We start from the raw sequence: 23,949 nt of genomic DNA, 5'->3' as shown, positions 1-23,949 counted from the left end.
TTCTACTCATGTAAAAACACGCTGATTCCCGGATCATCTGCGGGCCGGACTGAGAAGACAATTGGGCCACTTCCGGCCCCCGGGCCTTAGGTTGCCTACCCCTGGCTTAGGCATTGGATCCGAACAGACTATTCTTGACTCCTGCCCACTCTGCAAGGAGTCGCACAAGGGTTAACAACCTTTAGGGGGAGCTTGTTGATGCAAATCAACTAGAAGCTTTCCCCTAGAGTCACCGGAGGGTCGTGCCATGGCCCTAGCCACCACCTGGGCACCGGACAGGAACCATGACCGCCGGATTCCTTTAACGGAATACCCTTCAAGGGGAGGGGTAGGTGATGGCCACAATCTCCCCTCTGACACACAACGCATTTTCCAATGCCTAACCGCCAAACCTTACAAAGTTGTGACAATTTGCTACGAGGTAGGCAAAAAACCAAGTGGCTGGTGCCAATCTACCAAGTGGAAAAAATTCCTACCAGGCCCCTTGGACAACCAAGGCGACCAACTGAGGTCCATAGCAAGGACAGGTGCAGAAGCAAAACCTAGAGGGAGGGAGGGTAATCCGAGAAAGCCGGAACAACAAAGCAGCCATTTTTAAACAGCTAAAACACGCCCCTCCCCAGCCAGCCAGATTGGCTGGCTAGGATGCGTGATGCGGGCACAGGACTCCAGTGACGCAGGGGCCCGGCCACGTCCCCCCCTGCGAGTGCAGGAAACTATTTCCACCCACAACACCTTCCCTCGGGGAAGAGGAGAGGCTATCCCAGGTCTTATTTTGATGCCCCTAATTGGCTTTCTTGCCCCTACTTCCATTCCCCCTTTCTCCTTACAAAACACTTCTGATTTCAGTTAAAAAAAACCCAAACTTTTCCAATCAGAAACCTCTTACAAAGCAAGTAAAATTGCCTGAGGCCTCCCCACCCTCACCTCCTGAGGCCACAAAACTTAGATTCTCAAAGAGATTTAATTGTATTCCATTCCCCACCCCATCACCCAGATTGGCTTCAGGATGCATATAGTCCTCAGAGGCACAATGTAAAAGGGAATGTTGAACGGCATCATGTATACAAGGAAGCCAGTGCATTCAAACAGGCAGGTGTAGGTGACTTGGCTGCTCTGTGCTGTGGTGCTACATAATATACAGTTTGCACTCTATAAATGCAAAGCATACCGACACAATGCATTTGTCCACTTCATTGTCAGAAAACTGTATCTGAAAACAATCGCATCTCCTTTGAAGCCACCAGCCAATGCAACAAAATCCTAGCCACTCTGGCTGACACTGCTAGAGTTTAATTAGTTCCACATTTGCGTCTTAGCCAGCGCCAATAAATATGCACGCCTTGGCACAGCTGCATCTCAGCATGTGCACTGAAATTGAAAATGTTTCCTCTGAGGCTGTTGCAATCTTGGCACCACTTCACTTTGCCAGAAGCTGCATCAGTTAACAAATTGCTTGTCCGTTCATAATCACAGCGTAGGTAGATACTTGTTATATGCTTGCGAACATGTGGGCCCAGACTAATTGCTCACCCACACACTGAAGTAACCATAGAACTCACCCCCCAAACAGTCGGTTTATAGCTAGAGACAAGGAAACTGCACCTCCTGTTCCTTTTGACTTGACTGACATGAAAAACTGCCAATGAGCTAGTTTACTCCAAATAGCTTGGAGTTGTTTCTCACATACTCTAGCCCAGGCACCCCCAAACTCGGCCCTCCAGAAGTTTGGGGACTACAACTCTCATCATTCCTTCCTAACAGGACCAGTGGCCAGGGATGATGGGAATTGTAGTCCCAAAACATCTGGAGGGCCGAGTTTGGGGGTGCCTGCTCTAGCCCAGTGGTTCTCAAAGGGTGTGGCTCAACATACTGGTGTGGCAGGAGAGGATGGCAAATGGGGTGGGAAGATTCAAGGACGATCAAAGAAACATTTAAACATTTCAGTGTTGTATAATATCGTATCAAAATATTCTTTTTTTATTTGCAGAATATGGATGGATGTCTTTTCAAAACGAGAGCAACAGCATCAAGTGATACTGTGTCGAATTTGTATACATACTTTAGGTACATATGTAAGAGGCCCGTTTATAATTATATTTTGGGAATGATTCATGTTCTTATGTAGCTGCATTTTTCATGGGTTCACCTATGTAAGTGATGAAATTGACATAAAAGATAGACAATTCTATTCCAGTTCCTGATCAATATAAAATATAACTCATTTTGACCTCCCTCTTCCTAACTCTTCTTCAGGCACGCCAACCCAGCTGAAAACAACAGGATTTGGGCCTATGGCTGTGTAACTATAAGCTTCATTCCAAAATGTTAGGCTATGCTAGGAAAATGATGGGGCATGTTAGGAAACCTAGCTTTATTTATATATTTTAAAGCAAGGTGGGCTAGAGGAAGTTGGAAAGAGACCAAATCTTTAGTTGGAGTAGGAAATAGTATCTTAAGATTCTCATTCAATTTTCTCTGAAAGCTTTGTCAATGCACCACCTTCATAGGTGTACAAATCAGTGCAGTTCAGAACTGATTGGTACACCATCTTGATTCAAAATGGCGTCAGATGGTATGCAAACATAGACAAAAACTGGCTTTTCTATCTCGGGACTTGTCATGCCAAACTGGGCAACAATATCTTAAAAAGTGTACAGATGCATAGCGGACTGACAGATGGACAGGCGGGGCGTGGGGGTGGGAATCCTTCTTCATACGAATTATTTTCCACTTTCCTTTATGTTGCCCAGTCTTTCTTAAAAGCTCAAAATATTATCTTCTATAGGAAGGGAAAGGCTGTACCTCAGCAGCGGAGCATCTGCCTGGAGAGCAGCTGACAGTCAGTGTAGATGCTGCTGATTGGATGGACCCATGGCCTGCCTCAGTGTAAGGCAGCTGCCTTTGTTCCTAAGATAATATTATTATTTGACTGTAGTGTAATCTGTCAACAATGTATGCATTATTTATTTCGGTTACAATAATTTCAGTTACAATCTTGAGTGTGTGGTCTTTTATCACTGGCTATGTTGTACTCTATGGCTCATTGGGTTGGTAACATGCAAGCCCAGATTAGATCAACAAATTGATACTGGGTTTGAACCAGGAAGGCTTGGGTGCATGCCCTGAGTCTCTGCATCTTGTGCCACCAGGGATCTAGAGGAGAGAAGGGAGCTGCACACATTTCAGCTGGGGCATTGACATCACAGCCCACAACCCTCCTGGCCTAGAAATGCAGGTGATTTGCCTAGAGTGCAAATCCTGTGCTACCAACTTATATAAAGACTCTTAAGAATTGCTGCCTGCAGGCTCCAGACCCTCCCACTGCACTACTCGAATTCAGCCTGTCATCAGCCTTCAGTTGCCTCCCTGCCTGGCTCTCTTGCCCTTGGGCCTGAGCAGCTGACAAGTGCGAACGAAATAGTCAGTATGGTGTCTACCACCTAGACAGCAGTTATCTCTATCAGAAAACAATAATCAACTTCAATATTAGCTGACAGGTATGTTGACTCTCTCAATGACATACTTGTTGGTCTTCTCAGAATGGCAACCATCAAACCTTTCGCTGACAGAAGCACTGCCTCTAATGTAACAAGGTGGCATGTGGGAAGACTGTTGTGGATAACTTTGTGTGCAGTCATCCATAGCCCCAGTCCTGTAAATAAAAGAAGGCTGTCTCGCAGGTTATAATTAAAGTCCCATCCATCACTGTTAACGGCACCTTTTGAACACAAATCCTTTGTGCAAGTTGTTGAGATCTACAATTAACTTGCAAGTGTCTGTCTTTCGGGAATGGTCAAATGGCTTCTTCCAGAAGAAGGGTGGAAGGATTTTGAACTTCTTTCCTACTGAACAATTTGTGGTGATTCACACACACCCCCCACACACACATTTCCAATAGCCAAACCTAGGTCAGTTGATGAATCTCTGTGAAAGTGGTAAACTGCCTTCTTGCTGTGCTCTGCACATTATGAATGAATGTCCGACCTGGCTTCTTCTGCACAGCTGAAAGTGGTAGAAGGCAATGTCAGAGAAGGAAGAAGGTGAAGAAAGTCTGCATCCAACAAGAGAAAGTCCATAGTTTTATTATTTGTTTAGTTGTTTACATTTCTAACCCTCCTTTTCATGCTAAGCATACAGCAATAAAACACAATATTACAATAAAATCAAAATGCAACACAAACAATGTTATCAGAAGTACAGAAAGAGCAGATTTAAGCAGAGCAAATGAAATGAGAGCAGCTAAATAAACGAGAGCCTGAAGCCTCTTCCATAATGGCCAAATTGTGGTTAGGCCATTGTGTCTAAACTAGGCTATTGAGTCCTTTGGTGCCAGATAATCATGCTAGGTGAGTAATATTAATAATAATAATAATAATAATACAGCGACATTGGGGCTTGAAAGCTTACAGAGTGCACATTCATTCCACAGTGAAGAATACTATTTGCTAGAGGAAGGGGAGAGATTTAAGCTGTGTGTGTGCTGCTTGATGCTGGATGCAGAGGAGATTGCAAATTAGTAGTAAGAGATTGTGTAAGATAAAGGTAAAGGGACCCCTGACCATTAGATCCAGGTGCGGACGACTCTGCGGTTGCAGCGCTCATCTCACTTTACTGGCCGAGGGAGCCGGCATATAGCTTCTGGGTCATGTGGCCAGCATGACTAAGCCGCTTCTGACGAACCAGAGCAGCACACAGAAATGGCGTTTACCTTCCCGCCAGAGCAGTACCTATTTATCTACTTGCACTTTGACATGCTTTTGAACTGCTAGGTAGGCAGGAGCTGGGACCGAGCAACGGGAGCTCACCCCATCGCAGGGATTTAAACCATCAACCTTCTGATCTGCAAGCCCTAGGCTCTGTAATTTAACCCACAGCGCCACCCGCGTACATGACATTAAAAGTGATATTTGGCATAATGCTCCTTGAACATTTGTTGGTGTGTAAGTGATACTCTGTGTGCTATATAAAACACAGAAATACCATAGCCTGTACCATACCAACAACTTACAATGTGCATGCTGCAGATGAGGCTGGATTTTGACAGCTCTGTGTTAATCACCTTAACCGGACCACACATTTTTTTTTTAAATAATTCATTTTGTTTCATTTACCTCATATTACTTAGCCCCCCACCCCCACCCATGGGCAGTCCATAGACCACCCCTGAACCCACCCTCACTTTTTCAGGTGCATTTGTATTAGCGGAAGGAAATGGAAGTCAGTGTATGTGCCATTTCCCCACCCCACCCCCCATCCTTCCCACAAATATATCCAAGCTCTCCATTTCTGGAAAATGGAAACAAGCGTGTAGTCTTGTGGACACATAGTGAGTTATTGACCCCTTAATGTTTTGGGAGCCAAGTTCCAGCCTGATCCCTACGGTACCTCAGCTAGTTTGCCTCCATCCTCCTAGCCTGCACCCCTCAGTCACTCATCATCGTTGCCTTGCCTCTTGCAAGGCACCTGAACGAACCACTGGCAAAAATGACGGTGACTCCCCCACCCCCAAGTGACAGCTCTGACCCATTTGCTACCCTACACTGACTGGAGGGAAGGAATAGGAGTAAAAGAAATAAGAAAAGCTTTTGCAAGTTGTAGGGAGAGATGACAGGGCTTTGGGTTGGTTGGCGCACTAGAGTATGCATTGTTTGAATGTGTGGCAGGGGGGGGGGGTTCTGTCTGTCCCTCACAGCAGCCCCCACCCCCATTGATGCACAAGCAAACACTAAACCTATTGACCTTGAACTACTAGTAATCTTACAAATGAATAAATGAAAATCCAGCCTACAGTCCTTACTGACTAACACAACTAATAGCTCTGTCTCAGGTACTTCTGCTCAGAAGTAAGAGAGTGTGGAGAGCAAAAGGACTTCCTTCCAGATGAATGCATCTAGGGTTGCCCTATAAAAGGGTCGTAAGGAGATGAGCGTGTTCTTGGGACCACCCTGTCACTTGGTCGACCTACCAATGAAGCATGGGTGCATGTTAGTACAATATCCCAGTGTTGCAATGCTACAACATTTTGATTTTGTGCAAAACAAGATACAGGAGAAGATGAAAAATCTAAGAATTGTAAATGCCATGGTTTTCAAGATTTAAAAATCCACAATGAACAATCCACCCAGGAAAGGGAGAAAAGTACTGTACACTCAGAAATGAGCTGCAGCAGCAACGAAAAAGAAATGGGGCAAGAAGGGTTGAGACAGAAGAAGAAGAAGAGGAGGAGGAGGAGGAGGAGGAGTTTGCATTTGATATCCCACTTTATCACTACCCGAAGGAGTCTCAAAGCAGCTAACATTCTCCTTCCCCTTCCTCCCCCACAACAAACACTCTGTGAGGTGAGTGAGGCTAAGAGACTTCAGAGAAGTGTGACTAGCCCAAGGTCACCCAGCAGCTGCATGTGGAGTAACGGAAACACGAACCCGGTTCACCAGATTACGAGTCCACTGCTCTTAACCACTACACCATGCAGGCACTCCAGACTGGGGGGAAGGGACACGAGCAGGGAGGAGTTAAGAGACGGGGGGAAAGGGATATATGGCTTCACATCAACCTGTAAAAGCGGTATGTAATTGATTTTGAAAACCTTTTTGGGTTATGAGTGGTTAGTGGTTAGTGGAACAGCAGATTTTAACTTAAGAAAAATCAATATGAAACAGAAACTTAAGGTTCTCCTCTCTCTCACACACACACACCCAAAAAGGAAGGTGCAAGTGACCTGCAACAGTGCTACTCAAAGTGGTGGTCTGGGAGCTACCAGCTGCTGGTCTGTTCTGTGTCAGTTCCTCCACAGCCTAGGTTGGGTGGGACATTTCAGGGATCAAATCTAGTACTGGTCCCAGGCACCATGGACAAGAATGGCCAATCCACCACATCAGTTAGTTTGAGATGCACTGATGCATAAGCAACAGCACAGGTGAGCCATATGCATTTAGTTGAGCTTTCATGTATGCCTTCTGTTGTTAAAAGTTATTTTGTGCTTCCACCTTTCAGGTTTGGATAGTGCAGCCATGTCCTTTTCACATGGGAATCCTACAAAATAAAGAGAAAAATGAAGCCTGCTCCCAAAGTACTTCTTCTCTTTGGGAGACCAGTAAAGCAATATAGTGTTTCTTCTCTGCCTCCTGTTTCAATTTCCATTTTTAGTTTCTAAAGACAGAATATAATAAAAAGAAATCATGTATTCATCAAGAATTCTCAAAAGTGTATTATATTAAACTGACAGCACTGATACCACTATTCAAGTTGAAATAATTAGCAATTCTGAGGCTATTAATAGTATGTTATACCACTGTTGTAGCCAGGGAAGGCTGAATGAAAAACCTTTTTGTGACTCTTGCTCCTACTAAAGTTTAATTAGCCCAAGTTATTGACCTAATATTTAATATAACAGTGCACTCTAGAAATGATTGAGTAAAGACCTCTCAAAGTGAGGAACTTTCCAAGTAAAGGTATTATATTTTCTTTATCCTAGAACAGCATAATAGGGCTGTGAGCATTTAAACTCCTTTTTCTTTTTTTGGCAAAGTATTCGTGTAATTGCTAACATCACCTATGGGACTGAAAGCCTTTGTATTTAATTGATGCCAAAGTGCATCACTTTGACAAGGTCAATTTTGCAAGTGGAGCTTTGTGCTGAAGTTTTGATTCTTTCTGAATTAACTCTGATCTATAAAAATTATCAATAAAGAATAATATCTCTGTCATCAAATATAAATAATGAGTGCAACTGGAATATTCTGACTTTAATGTACATCAAATTATGGGTAGAAAATATATATTCTAGAAAGCAGTGTTTTGCAAAGAATGTTAACAGAACAGATTATACAGCCAAATGGAACTTTTTTTCCAGCTGGAACTCACTGAAACTCAGTTCCAGCACCTCTCAGGTGGGCACTATTGTCATTATAAGAGAACAAGGGAGGCATTAATGGTGAGTTCCGGCTGCTCTTTTTCTAGAAAAATAGCTATGCTCAAGTTTAACACAAATTCACCATTGGTGCTTCAAATCCTCGGTTATAATGATGTTACTCAAGGTGTGTGAATAGATGACACTGGATTATACAACAAAAAAGGCCTGTCCCATGAACCCAAACCATGTGCTGCACCTAGCTACAGAACAACAAGAATGATCTGCCCCACATATCTTAAGGCATAGGCCAGTTCATATAGGGAGAGGTGCTCCTTCAGTTTCCTGGGTTCTAATAATAATAATAATAATAATAATAATTTATTTGTACCCCGCCCATCTGGCTGGGTCTCCCTAGCCACTCTGAACGGCTACCAACAAAGATTAAAAATACATTAAAATGTCAAAACAAAATAGAAAATTCTTTCCAGTAGCACCTTAGAGACCAACTGAGTTTGTTCTTGGTATGAGCTTTCGTGTGCATGCACACTTCTTCAGATGTCACACATTAAAAACTTCTAGTTACAGGTAGGTAGCCGTGTTGGTCTGCCATAGTCGAAACAAAATTCCTTCCAGGAACACCTTAGAGACCAACTAAGTTTGTTATTGGTATGAGCTTTCGTGTGCATGTATCTGAAGAAGTGTGCATGCACACGAAAGCTCATACCAAAAGCAAACTTAGTTAGTCTCTAGGGTGCTACTGGAAGGAAATGTTTTATTAAAAACTTCCCTAAACATTAATCATTTAGGGCAGAGGTTTTCAACCTTTTTGAGTCCACGGCTTCCTTGAACAACTACATTCTTTCTGTGGCACCCCTGTGGGGTTCAGTTATGTCACCCCTTGCCTGCAGAGCTGGCAGCCTCTCACCCTTTTTCAAACAACCTTCCTTGAGGAGGCTTCACTCAGCCTCCTCTCCTCTCCCCTCTCCTTGGGAGTCCTCTAGGCAGCTGCAGCTGCTGCCCCTGGTCTCTGAGCTGCTCCCCCTATCCCAAAGAGAGGTGCCTCCTCACCGTGCCCCACAGGGGCCTGGGGAGCACCCTCTGGCCAGCCTCAGAGGCACCATTTGCCTGGGGAGCTTGTAGCCAGGGCTGCTGCAATAAACAGCTGTGTAAAACTTTGGGAGGCAGAGATGCAAGAGGGCATCAGAGAAAGGAGGGAAGGACAGAGGGACAGAGGCCAGGGTTGCCCACAGCACCTCTGACCCATCATTCAAGGCACCCCAGGGTGCCACGGCACACTGATTGAAAACCACTGATTCAGGGCAACTGAGTAGGTTTATTCAGAAGCATCCTGTTGTTTTTAGGAAGACTTACCATCTAGTAAGTATGTTAGGATAGGAATTCTAATCTGAAGAAATCCTATTGTATGTATATCTACTCAGCTATTTAACAGTATTTTCCACTACAAAGGTTGGAGTGTGGGGACATTAATAACTCACTCAATGGTGTTGGAATTTATAATCACATAGTGAAACATCTACTGGAAATAAGATGGTAGTTTGTAAGAGAATATATTCCTATTCCCAAGTGTGTGTGTGTGTGTGTGTGTGTGTGCGTGTGTAAAACTAGGCAACTGTGCACATGATGATAGAAGTTAGCAGAAAGCAGTAAGAAATACATATGTGTATTTTATTGCTCCTTTTTGGTAACTTTTATTGAGATGTACATAGAGTTGCCCAGTTTAATAGAGAAGCCTAAGAGGCAGTGGCTGCCTCACCTCTGCCACCCAATCTGTCACCTCCGCTTCCAGTGGAGAAGAGACAGTGGTTTAGGATAGTAGTTCCTAATTAGCAGATCCCTGGTGAAACCATAGACCCCCCTACTTTTGAAAATGTTGGTAGTTTTTGTTATGTGTATGGTGCTGCAGACCACCTAGGTGGGTTACGTGGACCCCCTGGGAACCTCTGGTTTAGGGTGAAATCTTGCTAGATCTCACAAGACTTCAGTGAGATCTCGCAAGACTTCAGTGACACCACACAAGGTCTCACTGGAAGTTTGCACTGCCACACAATGCTGGGGGGGGGGGGGCAGCAGCAGGGAAGCTGCACCTTCCTGCTTCACCTCAAGCTGTGAAATGGGAAAAGGTTATTTATGTATGCCACTGCTGCGGCTCGTGTTTTGTTAGCCTCAAAATGGAAAACAAGCGAAGTCCTGATTAAAGAAGACTGGCAAATTAAACTGATGGAATATGCACAGTTTGTGGACCTAACATATAGAATAAGAGAACAAGAAGAACATACATTTAAAGAAGATTGGAAAACGTTGATTGAATGCACAGAGGAAAATTGTTTTAATTTGAAGACGTGGGCAGCATTATGATAAATTCAACAGTGTACATAAGTTTTGATGGATGTAATAATGGAATACTGAACGGTATAAAATGAACCATGGAAAGAGACGAAGGGGAATCATTGATATTTTAAGGATGTTTAAGTGAATATTCTAAAATGTAAGACACAAATTTAATAAAAATTATAAAAAAGAAGAAATGGGATGCACCACTGCTGGTCTTAAGGTAAGGAATTTTTTGAAAGGGATAGTGAATGAGATTGAAGGAAAGACAGGTTATAGCCTACCATTAGAGTACATGTTTTGTACTTGCTTTTCCCAACACAGAGTCAATGTCTACATAGGAAAGTATTGTGCAGGGCTCAGCTAGTTTGTCCAAATACAGCAGAAGATCATGAATTATGAAGAAGATTGTCTTCTGAACTGTATATTTTGTAGTGCTGAATCTTCAATAGATTATTTTGCTTTTTCACAAAATTATTGTCTATAGCACCCACACATCAACTACATCGATTGAAGAGCACGGGTTTATCCTGAAATGAACCCCTGTTTCCTTTCTTTCATCAGTTATATATCTGGAAGAGAGAGTGGGCGTTTGTAAGTAGCATTTCATGCATCCCTTCTTCCACACATTAAACCAGAAAGGGCATTACTATTTTTGTAACTCTTTGATAGGAAAGCTCTGCCTTTGGTAAAGTTTGTAAATTATAGGCACCCCGATCACTTTCAGCTTTCTCCTTTTTCATGTGTTTATGATGAAACATTACTTCTCAAAAATGAATTTGATACAATTGCACACAACACCCTCATTCCAGTGAAGCTGTTCCACTCACACGTGCCATTTCCACTTGTGCAAAGGTGAAGGGTAGTGCCTGTGATTTCTATGTATCTCCATGTCCCACAGAAACATTGTTATATCTCCTCATACCTCATTGAATTCCAGGGAGTCCTCAAACCACAAGGCATGGCTTTTGGAGATATGCAAGGAGCTGCAGTAGGAAAGGAGACTCAAGAAAGACACATTCTTGCTCTTGCCACACCCAAAGCAACTGAGGTGGACAGCCGTCTCAGCTGGCCTCATGCATGCATGCACACACTCTTCCAGCAAAAATAGGAATCTAGGCTGGGCACTGAGTCATTTATGCTTGGTCTGCCTTTTCCTCAGCCTTCTTTGGCTTCATAGCACCCATGTTCCCACTCTTAATTCAGTACAGACATTGGCTGGTTGCCTTTTGGGGAGCCGAGCAAGAGAATTCCAGTCATGATTCTTAAAAAGGAAGGCATTAAAAACAACAACACAAGTGCCACAAAATCATGGAAAGCTTTTGAGTTCCCCAGAACTCTTCATCAAGCAGGATATTACATAAAGCAGGGAGGAAGGTGGGAATAAAAATTACAAAAATTAGGTTGGATGTTGTATAGCAGGCTTCCTCAAACTCGGCCCTCCAGGTGTTTTGAGACTACAATTCACATCAGCCCTGACCACTGGTCCTGCTACCTAGGGATCATGGGAGTTGTAGGCCAAAAACATCTGGATTTAGCAGAGTTTCTGGGATTTCAAAGGCGGAATTGACATCCTGGATGTTAGGCAAGTCAATTGCATGTTTGTTTGTTTGTTTGTTTGTTTGTTTGTTTGTTTGTTTGTTTTAAAAAAAAGCTCAACAATTTTCATCCTGGTTTTTACATTTTGACATATGGCAACCCTAACGTTGAAGCTATAAGATTAGCTTGCATCTCAATTCCATGATGGAGATCACTGGCAGGATAGGTCTCTGCTGAAGCTTTGATTCTTGGAGGATAAAGAAGCAATGGCTGCTCCCATTTAAAAAACGAAAACACAAAAAAGCACAAAGCCTAGCTGTTACCCAGATCTTTTCCATGTCTGAAGGAAATGCACCAGTTCCTGGTTAGGCCAAAAGCAGAAGTGAAGAGCAGTTCATGGTTCTGTAGCCAAGCCAATGTTTGTTTTTAATCAGATACTCTCTCAAGGACACTTAACACAGATTAGTTTCTCCTTAAAACATTGCACCACTCTGTTGTAGTAGTTACAATCAGAGTTGTAAGAGGATAGACTTTTACCACCCTTTCAGTGCCTACTAATATTTGAAGTAGGGAATTAATTCACTTCGGTGATTGTGAGAGTATAGTTTCCAGAATTAATTAAACCTGGAGTGATATTGGTCTGTGATGCAAGTCTTTATTATTAGTACACCATGCAAATAATTTTCCTACCCTTGGGAGTCTACATATTTTGATTAATATTTTCTGTTTAAATACAATTCAGATACAAACCAGTTAAACAAGAAAACTTGGATTTGAGCTAATAAAAATCTGGCTGAAATCAATAGAACTTAATTGTCTTAAATTAATTTATCTATATTATGCCTTCAGCTGAGAGTACCCAATCTCATTTTAGATAATATTTTATTCTGTTTAAAAACTAGTTTACGTGAGCAGACACATACATTCAGAAATACACTTTGGGTTCCAATAGTTGGTTCTCTGAGCAAGTATATATCTTAATTGTGTTACCTCAGTCACACAGCAAACTCAGTGGTATGCCTGAAATATATTTCTTTTCCTTCTCTATTTCAATCTAAATTAAGCTTAAAGTCCATTTAAAATATATTGGGAAGAAAACAACAAGAAGCAAACCAAAATATTCCCAGAGAGGAATATTTTAAAAAGGGCCCCAATTTTTTCCAGAGCACCTTAATGAGGGTCAAAGGTCACTGCTAAATAAAACTATGAAGCAGAGGACCAAGATCCTGTTTCCATTTTAATGTGCCTCTTGTTTATGTTTTGCCTTCTAAAGGGAAAAGCCTGAAACAATTCCACAGGCGGGGAGGCCACAAACAGACTGGGCACTGCAGCTGGAGGGGGAAAGAGTTCTACTCCATAATGCTGAGGTGAATGTTAGTTCACACAGCAGAAAGACAGTTATGAGAAGCAGAATGTTCGCGGACAAAACTTTGGCTCCGTGTGTTTGAGGCCAGCTGGAACTAAACTCTTTCCTTAGCAAGTACCAGAATTGATTTCTCAGAGTAGTCTCTGGGTTCAACAATGTCAATTGGATGAAGATGACATCAGACCATTTGGAGGCATTATTTGCCCCCCCAAAAAAAAAAAAATTATCTCAAGAGTACGGCAGGCTGTTTCCCCCTGATAGTGCTGCTGAGGTGGTGAAGTACAAAAGAATGGTGGAGACTGGAGAACGGTGGACCTTTTTGAAGTAGGTTAGGTGTGGTGGAAGCAAATATGCCTGGGCTCGCTACTAGTGGCTGAGGTGAGAGGGGAGAAGCGACTGAGCGTGGCCGCTGTGCCCTTCCAGGTGCTTCCAGGCACTTTCTTGAGGTTAAGAGGCTTATGGTTCTGCCGTGAAAGTGGTTTGTGGTGCTGCTTTTTTGCTTTAGGAAGAAAAGAGGCATATAAAATTATTCATGGTGTGGAGAAAGGTTTTCTCCCTCACCAGTGAAACTGAATGTTGGGAGCTATAAGACATGCAAAAGTAAGTACTTCTTCATCCAGCACATGGTTAAAACCATGAAATCTGCTCCCACAGGGTGTGGTAGGTAATGGCTATCAACATGGACAGGCTTAAAAAGGGGATTTAGACCAAACTGGGTCTGTGAGCATGTAATAACATTTGTTGTTGCTTGAATTTGACAAAATCGTGTACAATAAGGCTTTCAGTGGCTACTATATAGTACCTCCAGGGTCAGAGTACCTCCAAGATCAGAGAAGGATGCCTCTGAATGCCAGCTGCAGAGGAATATTAATAGGTGAGGGCGATTCTGCTTGTGGGCTTCCCATAGGTACCTAGTTGGCCACTGTGGAAACAGAATTATACTGGGTTCCACTAGACCAGGGGTAGGCAACCTAAGGCCCAGGGGCCGGATGCAGCCCAATCACCTTCTCAATCTGGCCCGCAGATGGTCCGGGAATCAGCGTGTTTTTACATGAGTAGAATGTGTCCTTTTATTTAAAATGCATCTCTGGGTTATTTGTGGGGCATAGGAATTCGTTCTTTTTTTTCTCTTTCAAAATATAGTCCAGCCCACCACATGGTCTGAGGGACGGTAGATCAGCCCATGGCTGAAAAAGGTTGCTGACCCCTTGACCCCTGCACGAGACTGTCACTCTATTCCAGGACGAATTCAATTGCTTACAGGTAATTGAGGTTTGTACAATTAAAGTGAGTCAAAGTGTTTTGTTGCATCACATCTACTTGAATTTTTTATTTTTTTTATTTTTGCAGTTAGGAAAGTGATGGGGAAATGCACCCAAAGTGTGAGATAGTAAGCAACTGACAGGAAGATATATGACATCACAAACAAATCAGGATGAATGCCTGTTGCTGTATACTGACCCCACAACAAATCAGAGTGAAAATGTTCTATAAAAACCCACATTTTGTAACCTCTGCACAAGCTTTGTGCAGTCAGGATGAGAGCCCAATATACAGTTTGTCTGGAGGACCACCCCCCCCCCCCCGCCGCCAGTTTGAGACAGTAACGTGCACGTTGTAAGGAACGAGGGAGAAGCCTTTTGCTGTCTGAAATATTGAAAGGTTTGAAGATGGCTCTTTTTAAAAAGAAACCTCACTTTTGCATCCAATCTAGCCTGTATCTTCAAATACATCTAGTTCATTCTGATGCTCTTCAAGGTGCACCATTAAACAAAGATTTAAAAAACTCCTGCACCTTTAGCACTGCCATTCAACCTTTCAAGGTTCCTAGCAAATCTAAGCATAGTTCATGCATTTCCTGCAAAGCTTTGCTTTTGGGGCATTGTGACATTTCTTCTCATTTTAAAGATATTGTGCAAATCACGTATACTAATGGTCTACAAGCATATTATTAACAACTGCTTTATTACATGAATACACCTTTGCATCTACAATTTCATCTTCATATTCTATATTCTCAAAAGCAATTATGAAGTTTTCTTTTGCTAGTGGGGGCAAACATACTCACACCCACCCACCCAGTGTAATAACATAGACACACACAACCTGGTTAAGTAGTTATGCTTTGGCGGTACACTGTTAAGAGGTCTGGTTTTATTGTTCTTGGTCAATGTCAAGAGGGGTTAGATGCGGAGGGACTCCATTCAATGAGAATCAGATGTAGGCCTACATTTGAAACATTTTGCAGGGCTAAAGGCATTTACACATATATTCACTCTCAAGTATATCAATTCATCACAGGGAAAACGAATTTAGACCATTATGCTTGTTACTTTAGAGCATGAGTCACATTACTGGGGTTTAAACATTAAAAAAGAAAGCAGTTAAGCTCAGGTCAAGAAAAAAATATACTTTGAAAACAAGAGGCTGATAAGTCTTTAGAAAACAAAGGATAAACATGCAGGACTAGATCTGACCATTGTATTCTCCTGGCAGAGCTTCATTTGTTTCAGGTGGAGAGGGCCAGTGGCTGGAAGGAACTAGTTCAGTTTAACAACATTCATTGTATTACGGTAGTTCAAAAATATCTGAACTCTGCCTGAAAGTAGTCCCCATAATCATCACATGAACTGAACCCTGAAACAAGTTTATTTTGGGGTAGAACTTAGAAGAATTTCTAATTCATCTTTAAGTTCATTTTCTTACAAGTGTTTTTTTACTCTTTAGATGTGAACCCAAACTAGTTCATTTTGTAAGAGACAAAGATGAACTGGAATTAGTTCCTTTTCGTACATATTGAACTAGAACTAATTCATTAAAAAAACCACAACTTTCCAATCTGTACATAGGGCCCATAGGGCCCACTGTTGTTGAAAGTATAGGTGTGATGGGATTAGATTGTTCTATTACACAAACTGTAGAAGACATGGGTTAATGCAGTCAAATGATATAGGGCTGTAAAATCCAACATTGCTTAAGTAGAAGCAATCTCATGCAATGGATCTTTCCCTTCCCTTCCTTTCCCCCACAGCCTCCTGTATTCCCCATAATCCTTCTCTCCAGAGCATTGAGAAGACCTACCAAACATTGTGGAGTGTGTTATATCAGGCTGCAGCAGGAGTTGGGGAATCTTCTGAAATCAGATGGAGGCATCTTGCACTCCACTGTCTCAAGATTCTTCCACCTAATTGGAGTGACTACTCATCCCCTGTAACTCCACACTAGTTTGCTTACAATGTTTAGTAGGTCCTCCCCACCTTCTATAGAGGCTTCCTGGGGTGGTAGTACAGAGGGCTACAGGGAAGAGGGAGGGAGGGAAAGTTCAGGTGCCCACCCTAGTTTTTCGTCTAGCCCAGTATTGCTACTGTGGCTTTGCAGAGGCTTTCCCCATCACTTGCTACCTGATATCCTTTTAAATGGAAACACCACCAGGAGCTGAATCTGGGACCTTCTGCATACAGATCATGGCCTCCACCGCAGAGCTATGACAATGGAAAGTGATACAATTAACTGTGCAAATGAAACTGAAGTTTGGACACCCATCTGAACCACCATAATAAATGAATGCATTCGCTTATCCTGACTTCCAGTTATATCAGTGGCTGGGCCTGAGTTGAATCTTCTGTGTATTATCAAATTTAATATCACTTCCACCACATGCCTAGAAGAAAGCAGAGCCTTCCATCTCACGCACCCCAGTTAGGCACTACAGGACCCAATAGTCACGAGAATTAGCAATAAGTGTGATGCCACCGTGAGAGAATAATACAGATTGTATTTTTGGTGGGATGTTAAAGTTGGCCAGAACACCACTATACGCATAATTGAAGAAAGTCCTTTTTCCCCTTGCAACATAACACTCATTATGCTAACAATGTCACAATTACCTGGTTTTTAAAATATAAAAACCTGTTTAAATAATGTTCTAAACTGCTAACAAAATAGCTAACAATTAAAATAAAAAAAGGATTGAAGTTACCACGGGGAAAGAAAGCACTTCTGCTAACACTCCTAAATGTCCCTTAACCATGTACTCCTACTTACTTTCATAATGATTGCATGTTTTCCCTTTGGGCCCACTAAAGTATTTAATTGCAATTACACTCATTTACATAGCAGATGAGGCTAATTGCTGGTATTAGTTACCAAATGTATGCTTGCATTGTGAGGCTAAAAAAAATGCCCTACAGAAAAGAATACGACGATGCCTCTAATTAAGGAGCTATGAGTCAAAGTGAGCTTGTTCAGAGATGTAAATATAGAATCAAGTGTTGTTGTTTTCCCAGAGCTCTCTGGTGCAGTTGATTACATCCCAATATTTTCCCATATCCCATATATAAGTCAGGTGGAATATGAATATGCATGTTATAATAAACAACATTATTACTATTATTACAACAGATGTAATAAAGGACAGTGCCTAGATATTATGCTACCACCAAAAATGTCAGTTCAGTGTCTGACAAATATTGTGGCCGACAAAAAGATGATGCACTCACAAGCATACCTCACACAGCTTATTTCATTAATAATTCCCCAACTCTTCCAGGCTCTTAGAAGGAATGCTCTTCTTCGGAGCAATTCCAAGAGGTCAAGGAAAACATTCTAATATGCCAACATGGACCATCAGAATTCCTAAGGCTCTGAATGGTGTCAGGACATGTCTACTTGCCAAATAATTCCTTTTTCTTTTTTTCTTTTTCAGTTTGTAGAGCCATGTTAGTCTGTTGCCAGACGTGCAGGTGGTTATGAGTGTTGAGATAAGTAGAAAACCTTTGGGTCCCTTCTAATTCTACAATTCTATGAAGAAGGAGGAGGAGGAGGAGGAGGAGGAGTTTGGATATTCCGCTTTATCACTACCCGAGGGAGTCTCAAAGCGGCTAACATTCTCCTTTCCCTTCCTCCCCCACAACAAACACTCTGTGAGGTGAGTGGGGCTGAGAGACTTCAAAGAAGTGTGAGTAGCCCAAGGTCACCCAGCAGCTGCATGTGGAGGAGCGGAGATACGAACCCGGTTCACCAGATTACGAGTCTACCGCTCTCAACCACTACACCACACTGATTCTATTATCTTCTACTTGGTGAGAATGGCACACACTATGCCCAGTCACTTCAATGACATTTGTGCAGGAAACGTTCATGATTTTGATATTTGCTGTACAATATTTTCCATCTTCTGCTGCTTTTCACACAAGTTGAGTAAAATATGCATTTGGATAGTACTCGGGTCATTTAATGGCCTCTTTGCATGTGCATCTTCTCAAAGGAATATATGACATATTTGGAGTATAAATTGCTTCACCGCTACATACTATGCTAAGATGAAATTCCATTCGGCTTAGCTACAAAGGTCATTTTGTGAAAAAAGACTGGCACTCGGCCAAGTATCAGCCGGTCCCTATTTTCTCTGCTAAAGAGAAAAGAACAGAAAAGCCTCCAAGTCAACCAAAATTACATTCTTCAGACTGCAGTGTCTCCGTCTTATGTGCAATGCTCCTTTAAAATGTATACCCTTGGAAAACTAATTCTCAATTTCGTGATGACAGGGGTCATGCAAGTGTCATTCTTCAAATTTGTGTGAAAATCCCTTTCAAGTACTCTGGGCTCTTTTGTTTCGTCTCACTTCTTGAGAACTCATGTAGTGTAATTACTTAGCTATAGCACAGAATGTAAACAGGACATCCTTTCAGATAGGAGATCCCAGCATGTTGTAAAGTAAATGTTGTAGTTCTTGTGCTGTTCTGGAAGCAGCCCCGAGCCAAGTACTTCACAAAAGAAGATGCAGTAGCTGGGAAGCTTGCCTGCTATTGTAGGACATAAACTCAACCTTTATGTTTTCTTTCTTTTCCTTTTCCTTTTTTTTTTTTTAAAAAAAGTCTTAAGTTGTGGCTTCTGGCTTCAGCCAGTAAGAAGTATCCTTGTGTCACAGCAACCCCTGCAGGCTAAATATCATTCTAATTTTCCTCTGGACAAGAGTTTATGATTATGTCCGGACCATGCAAAGCACGGTATACTTTTAGCTACACAACCTGTTGAGTCTCTGTTCATTAAAAATAATAATAATCAGTGGAACTTTCTGCAGCTTTCCCAGTGGAGAAACAGAAACATTATGGGATTTGCTGTTGAGGGTGCAGCATCTGGAGTAAAAGGCTGAAGCAGGGGGGGGGTTCTGCTTGGAGATGGGGGTTGTATCATCTTGCAGCTATATATAGTTCCTATTGAAATATTTACACATCTGTTTTAATGTGGTGTCTATTTTTATGTTACTTTGTTAGCCACCTTTGGATTTCTGGGTGGACACACACTGTTATTGTTGGCACCCGTCTGTCTCGGGAGACAATGGAGACAGTGTGCCTTTGTTGGTGAAGCCAAACTGTTGGAAGGTTACAGCGCTCATTGCGGCTGTAGAAACCAATTCAGGAGGGATATAAATCTGTGTGAGTCAAAATAAGTACAATGGTTGTTTGGCACCAGCAGAAAGCACCTACACTTATACAAGGCTGGGTATCCAATTTTCACTGATCCTTCTATCTGTGCCATATTTCATGCAGTTCTAGAATGTTCTCCAGTTCTCAGGAACAGTTTTTCAAGGGGTCGAAAGCAGTGCAGTAGGGGGAGAAGGGGGGCAGTAAAAATCTTGCACAAAGCTGGTATTAGACGCAACCCTTTGCATCTGCCCCCCCAAGCCCAAACATGTCAAGATAAGAAACACACTAAAAGCATATTTAGTACCACATATTCATTCTTCACATTATTCACACAGCAATCAGTTACTGCTTCTCAGTGAAGGTGGATGCAGCAACGCTGATATGTATATCTTTGTCAAATGTATAAGCACACAAGTCTTTTCCTACACAGAAGTAATATCTCTGCAGGAATATCACCAAACATGAAGCAGTCCTTGGTCCAGCAATGTTGTCTGGAAGAATCAGCTAATAACTACCGAAATCAGCCTCTCCGACTTCTTCTTCCTCTTCTTTGCTCTCTCCCCCTCTCTGTAAGTTGGCGAACACATTTGTGAGCAAACTGTTTCGCTTTGCTCATAACCCTTAATAAATATAAACCAAGATTTCAATTAACTGATATTCATCAGCAAAATATCTTCTGCAGAATATAGTCTCTCAGCAGAAAACGCTCCAGAGGCATGGCAGACAAAGTGCAGCATGCCCACCCTTTCATGCCATGCTATAAAGATGGCTAATTAAGTGTAAATAAAATATGCAAATGAGCCATGCCCCTCTGGCACATGGTATATTTTCTTAAGATTCTAGACAAGCTATCTAACCTTGCGTTAGACATGTTTGCATTGCGGCAAATGTCTGGTCTGTGTCTGAAAGAAGGTAAAATTATTGATATATTATTATCAGTAATACATCAGTTTAAGACCACTGTACTTGGTGGCATCAAAGTATAGATTGGGCTAGGGACAGGCAAAACTATATTCAATCATGTCACTTTTGCACCCATAATTCCATCCAGTTCCAGTTCCTCATTCATCTGCATTATTACCAATGTGCACATTACACACACACACACACACACACACACTAAAATAGTATTTTCTCTCAAAAAATCCATATTTAAATACTTATTTTCTCTCAAAACATGTTATTTCAATACTTATTTGTATATGCTTTTGCTTTATACATGGCAATGTTGGCGGAAAAATTCAATGGATAGCTGTGATCCAATCTGCACACTCTTCCAAGAGATTGGCTCATATAATTTCATAAAGGGATTTGCAAATTTCAGAATCCTCAGCATCCCCATATGGAATTTACATCTCCCAGTACCAGGGCAAGGGAGCAGTAGAGAAGAATCTGTTAGCTCTGGTAAGAGAGGAGATGAAGAAGGGGCAAGACAACCACTCTCCTGTCCCTTGTTTCAGTAGCAGCTAGCAAGGCAGTGCAGCATTCCTGAACTGGCTCGCCAACACACTGCTTTATTGCCAGTTACCAAGAATGGGCAAGGCAGCAGGCAGCTCAGTGTAGTGTGGGCACAGCTGCAGGACCAATCAAATGCTCCCACCTGCACCACACCAAACTCTCATCTGGCCGCTACTGCCTAGCTTTTCATCCTAAGGGTTGCCAATGACACCCCAAGTTCTTACATCTAGAGGCAAGCACAACACATCTGTCCAAGAACTGCCCCTGTAATCGTTCTGCTTGTGCAGCAGCCCTGATAGCAGGGAAAGGATCAGCCTGCCCAAAAGCCACTTACAGTAGATTTGTCCCCAAATCCCTCTTCTGAAAGACATTACTTTGCTAGTCCGCTGTATCGTGATATCCTTCCGTTTTCAAAATTGCTGTAGTAGGTGGTTAATTATCCCACTCCTTCTGCACAGCAAAGTAATTGTGATTTATTGATGGATAAATACAGCATTTGAATGGAAATTAAAGGTAATTAAAAGGTCTGTTTTATGATCAGCCTGAGGAGATACGGCTAAGCAATAAAAAGAATTTACTGTAAAGGGCCGTTCTCTGGAAAGCCAGTCTGACCTGAGGATTTGCCTGTGAGAAGACTCTGGAGTCTTCTTAGGCTAGGCAACCAAACGGAAGGTTCATTGAGATGTCACAACACTAGTCTGAAAGAAGAATCAGTCAGGTGAGCTATTTGAGGACGGGAACCCTTAGCAGATTTCAAGTATTATAGCTCTTTTCAAGTGATACATCTAGAATAAAATAAACATATGAGAAGGGGCACCAGGAGCAAGCGCAGTAGATCCACTCCTCTTGGTCGCCATTTTAATCACTTTCCAATACATGGAAGGAGGAGGTTTGAAGTAGGGAGCCTACCATACCCATGGAGGCTTCTCCCCATTTTTCCCACGGGGATGTGGTTGGCCACTGAGGAAGACAAGATGCTGGATGAGAGAGGCATTCATTCATTTAAAGCTACATTTTAAAACACGACTATAAATATATTATGCCATAGAAACAAAACAACAAGAGAAGTAAAGGGTATGGGGGGAGGGAAGTATAGGACAATATCTGGAAAATTGTTAAAGATATATATGTGATTTAAGAGATTAAGTACAAGAAGTCAAAAGAAGGAGACTAACATTAATGAATAGTAAAATAAGGAAATTTGAGAAGAAATTGGTACAAATGAAAACGAGTCATGTTCTTGCTTGCATTTTGTTTTATTTGGTGTAGTCTGGTTGTAAAGTCTTCTGTTGTAAAGATTGTATATAAAATGAAATAAAACAAATTAAAGTAGAAAAGAAATAAACTGGGGGGGGCAACTCCTATGACAACCACAGGCAACGGCACCCTAGTTAGAGACCTTTTGTCTCATCCAGAAAGGGCTCCTTTTGCAGTCTTTCCTTTGGAGTTGATTAATGGCACACTTGCTAAATAGGTTAACTTTATGGTACGCTATATTCCACTGGTGGCATTATATGAATCATTAACCTTAACTTACCTCTCTGTGATTTAAAGCCAAACACTTGATGCAAACAATTTCCCCCTTAATTATTAAGTGCATTTAAGCAACAGAACAAGAGGCATTGCTGAAATTTGAGACCCTAAGGTCTCACCACTGCTAGAGCACCTCAGTGTGAGTCCTGTAGGTCAGCTTGAAGGTATCTGCCAATAGCTAAAAATCATATTCCAAGAACATGTGACCTCAAGGATGGCTTCTTTATACCTTATCTATTTGTCTAGGGCTTAGAATAATAAAAAAAACCATGAAGGTGCTTTATCTCCATCTTACATGTAATGGATGGTGGTATAACATCTAACGGGTGCTACAGTACAAAATTGCACCAACACCTTCCTGAACACAGCCTAACACTGAGGTGCCAATGCTTCCGACTCTCAAGCCACAGAAGTAATGATTATGCAAAGCCACATTTATGGGCTGCACATGTGTTAGGTAAACAGCAATAGTATTTATCTATCCTTCCTAGCACTTGTTGCAGAAGGGCCACAGTTCAGGGGTGGGCTACTGCAAAATATCGCAGGTTCAATCCCTACTATATCCATGTAGCACTGTAAAAACTTTGTTTGAGAGCCTGGAAAGCTGTTGCTTCCTAAATTTGGGCACAAGGGGCCATAACTCACCAGGAAAGCACAAGTTTTTGCATTCAGGATATGCCAGGTTCCATCCCTTGCATCTCCAGGTAGGGCCAGGAATGGGTTAGGGTCTGGCTAAAATCCTTGAGGGTCACTGCCAGGCAATACAGATGATATTGAGCTACATAGATCCAATGGTCTGGTTTGGCACAAGGCAGCTGCCTACAAACCAGAATGAAAATGAGCAAAGATAAAATAAAAGAGCAATCTGATTGATTGATTGTTTAATCCATCCGCCTAATTATTTTGAATTTCATTTTTAACATTCTTCATATAAGATATCTATCAAATCTTCATCATGGGAATCATCTCTGTCATATCTCTATTATGTTTGTCATCATTTATACTCAATGGATTCTCATGAATCAGTTGCACAGAAAACAGAATTTAATATACCTTTCAATTAACCAGTGTGGTAGGTCAATTCAGACTCTGTAGGAGACAACAAAGACCTCCATACTGCAGTAAGAATTTACTTCTAAACCACCAGTTCATTACCTGGGTGAGGGGAACACCTTAAATAAAACACAAGACCAAGAGAATAGCAAGCTGGAGCATCCTGTAGGAACCCAACATTTATTAGAGCTATTACAACAGGACAGAGTTGCCAACCGGCTGCTCTGCAGAACTGCTAGTTAAAAAACTGCCCCCCAAGAATCTGCCACAGGCCAGAAGCTCCTCAAGGAGACAGGAACCCCAGCCCTGACTAAACTGGGTTCCTATAGGATGCTCCAGCTTGCTATTCTCTTGGTTTCGTGTTTTAT

The sequence above is a fragment of the Lacerta agilis genome, chromosome 1, assembly GCF_009819535.1.
Source record: "Lacerta agilis isolate rLacAgi1 chromosome 1, rLacAgi1.pri, whole genome shotgun sequence".
Classification (NCBI taxonomy): domain Eukaryota; kingdom Metazoa; phylum Chordata; class Lepidosauria; order Squamata; family Lacertidae; genus Lacerta; species Lacerta agilis.
Note: the sequence above shows the minus strand (reverse complement) of the source record.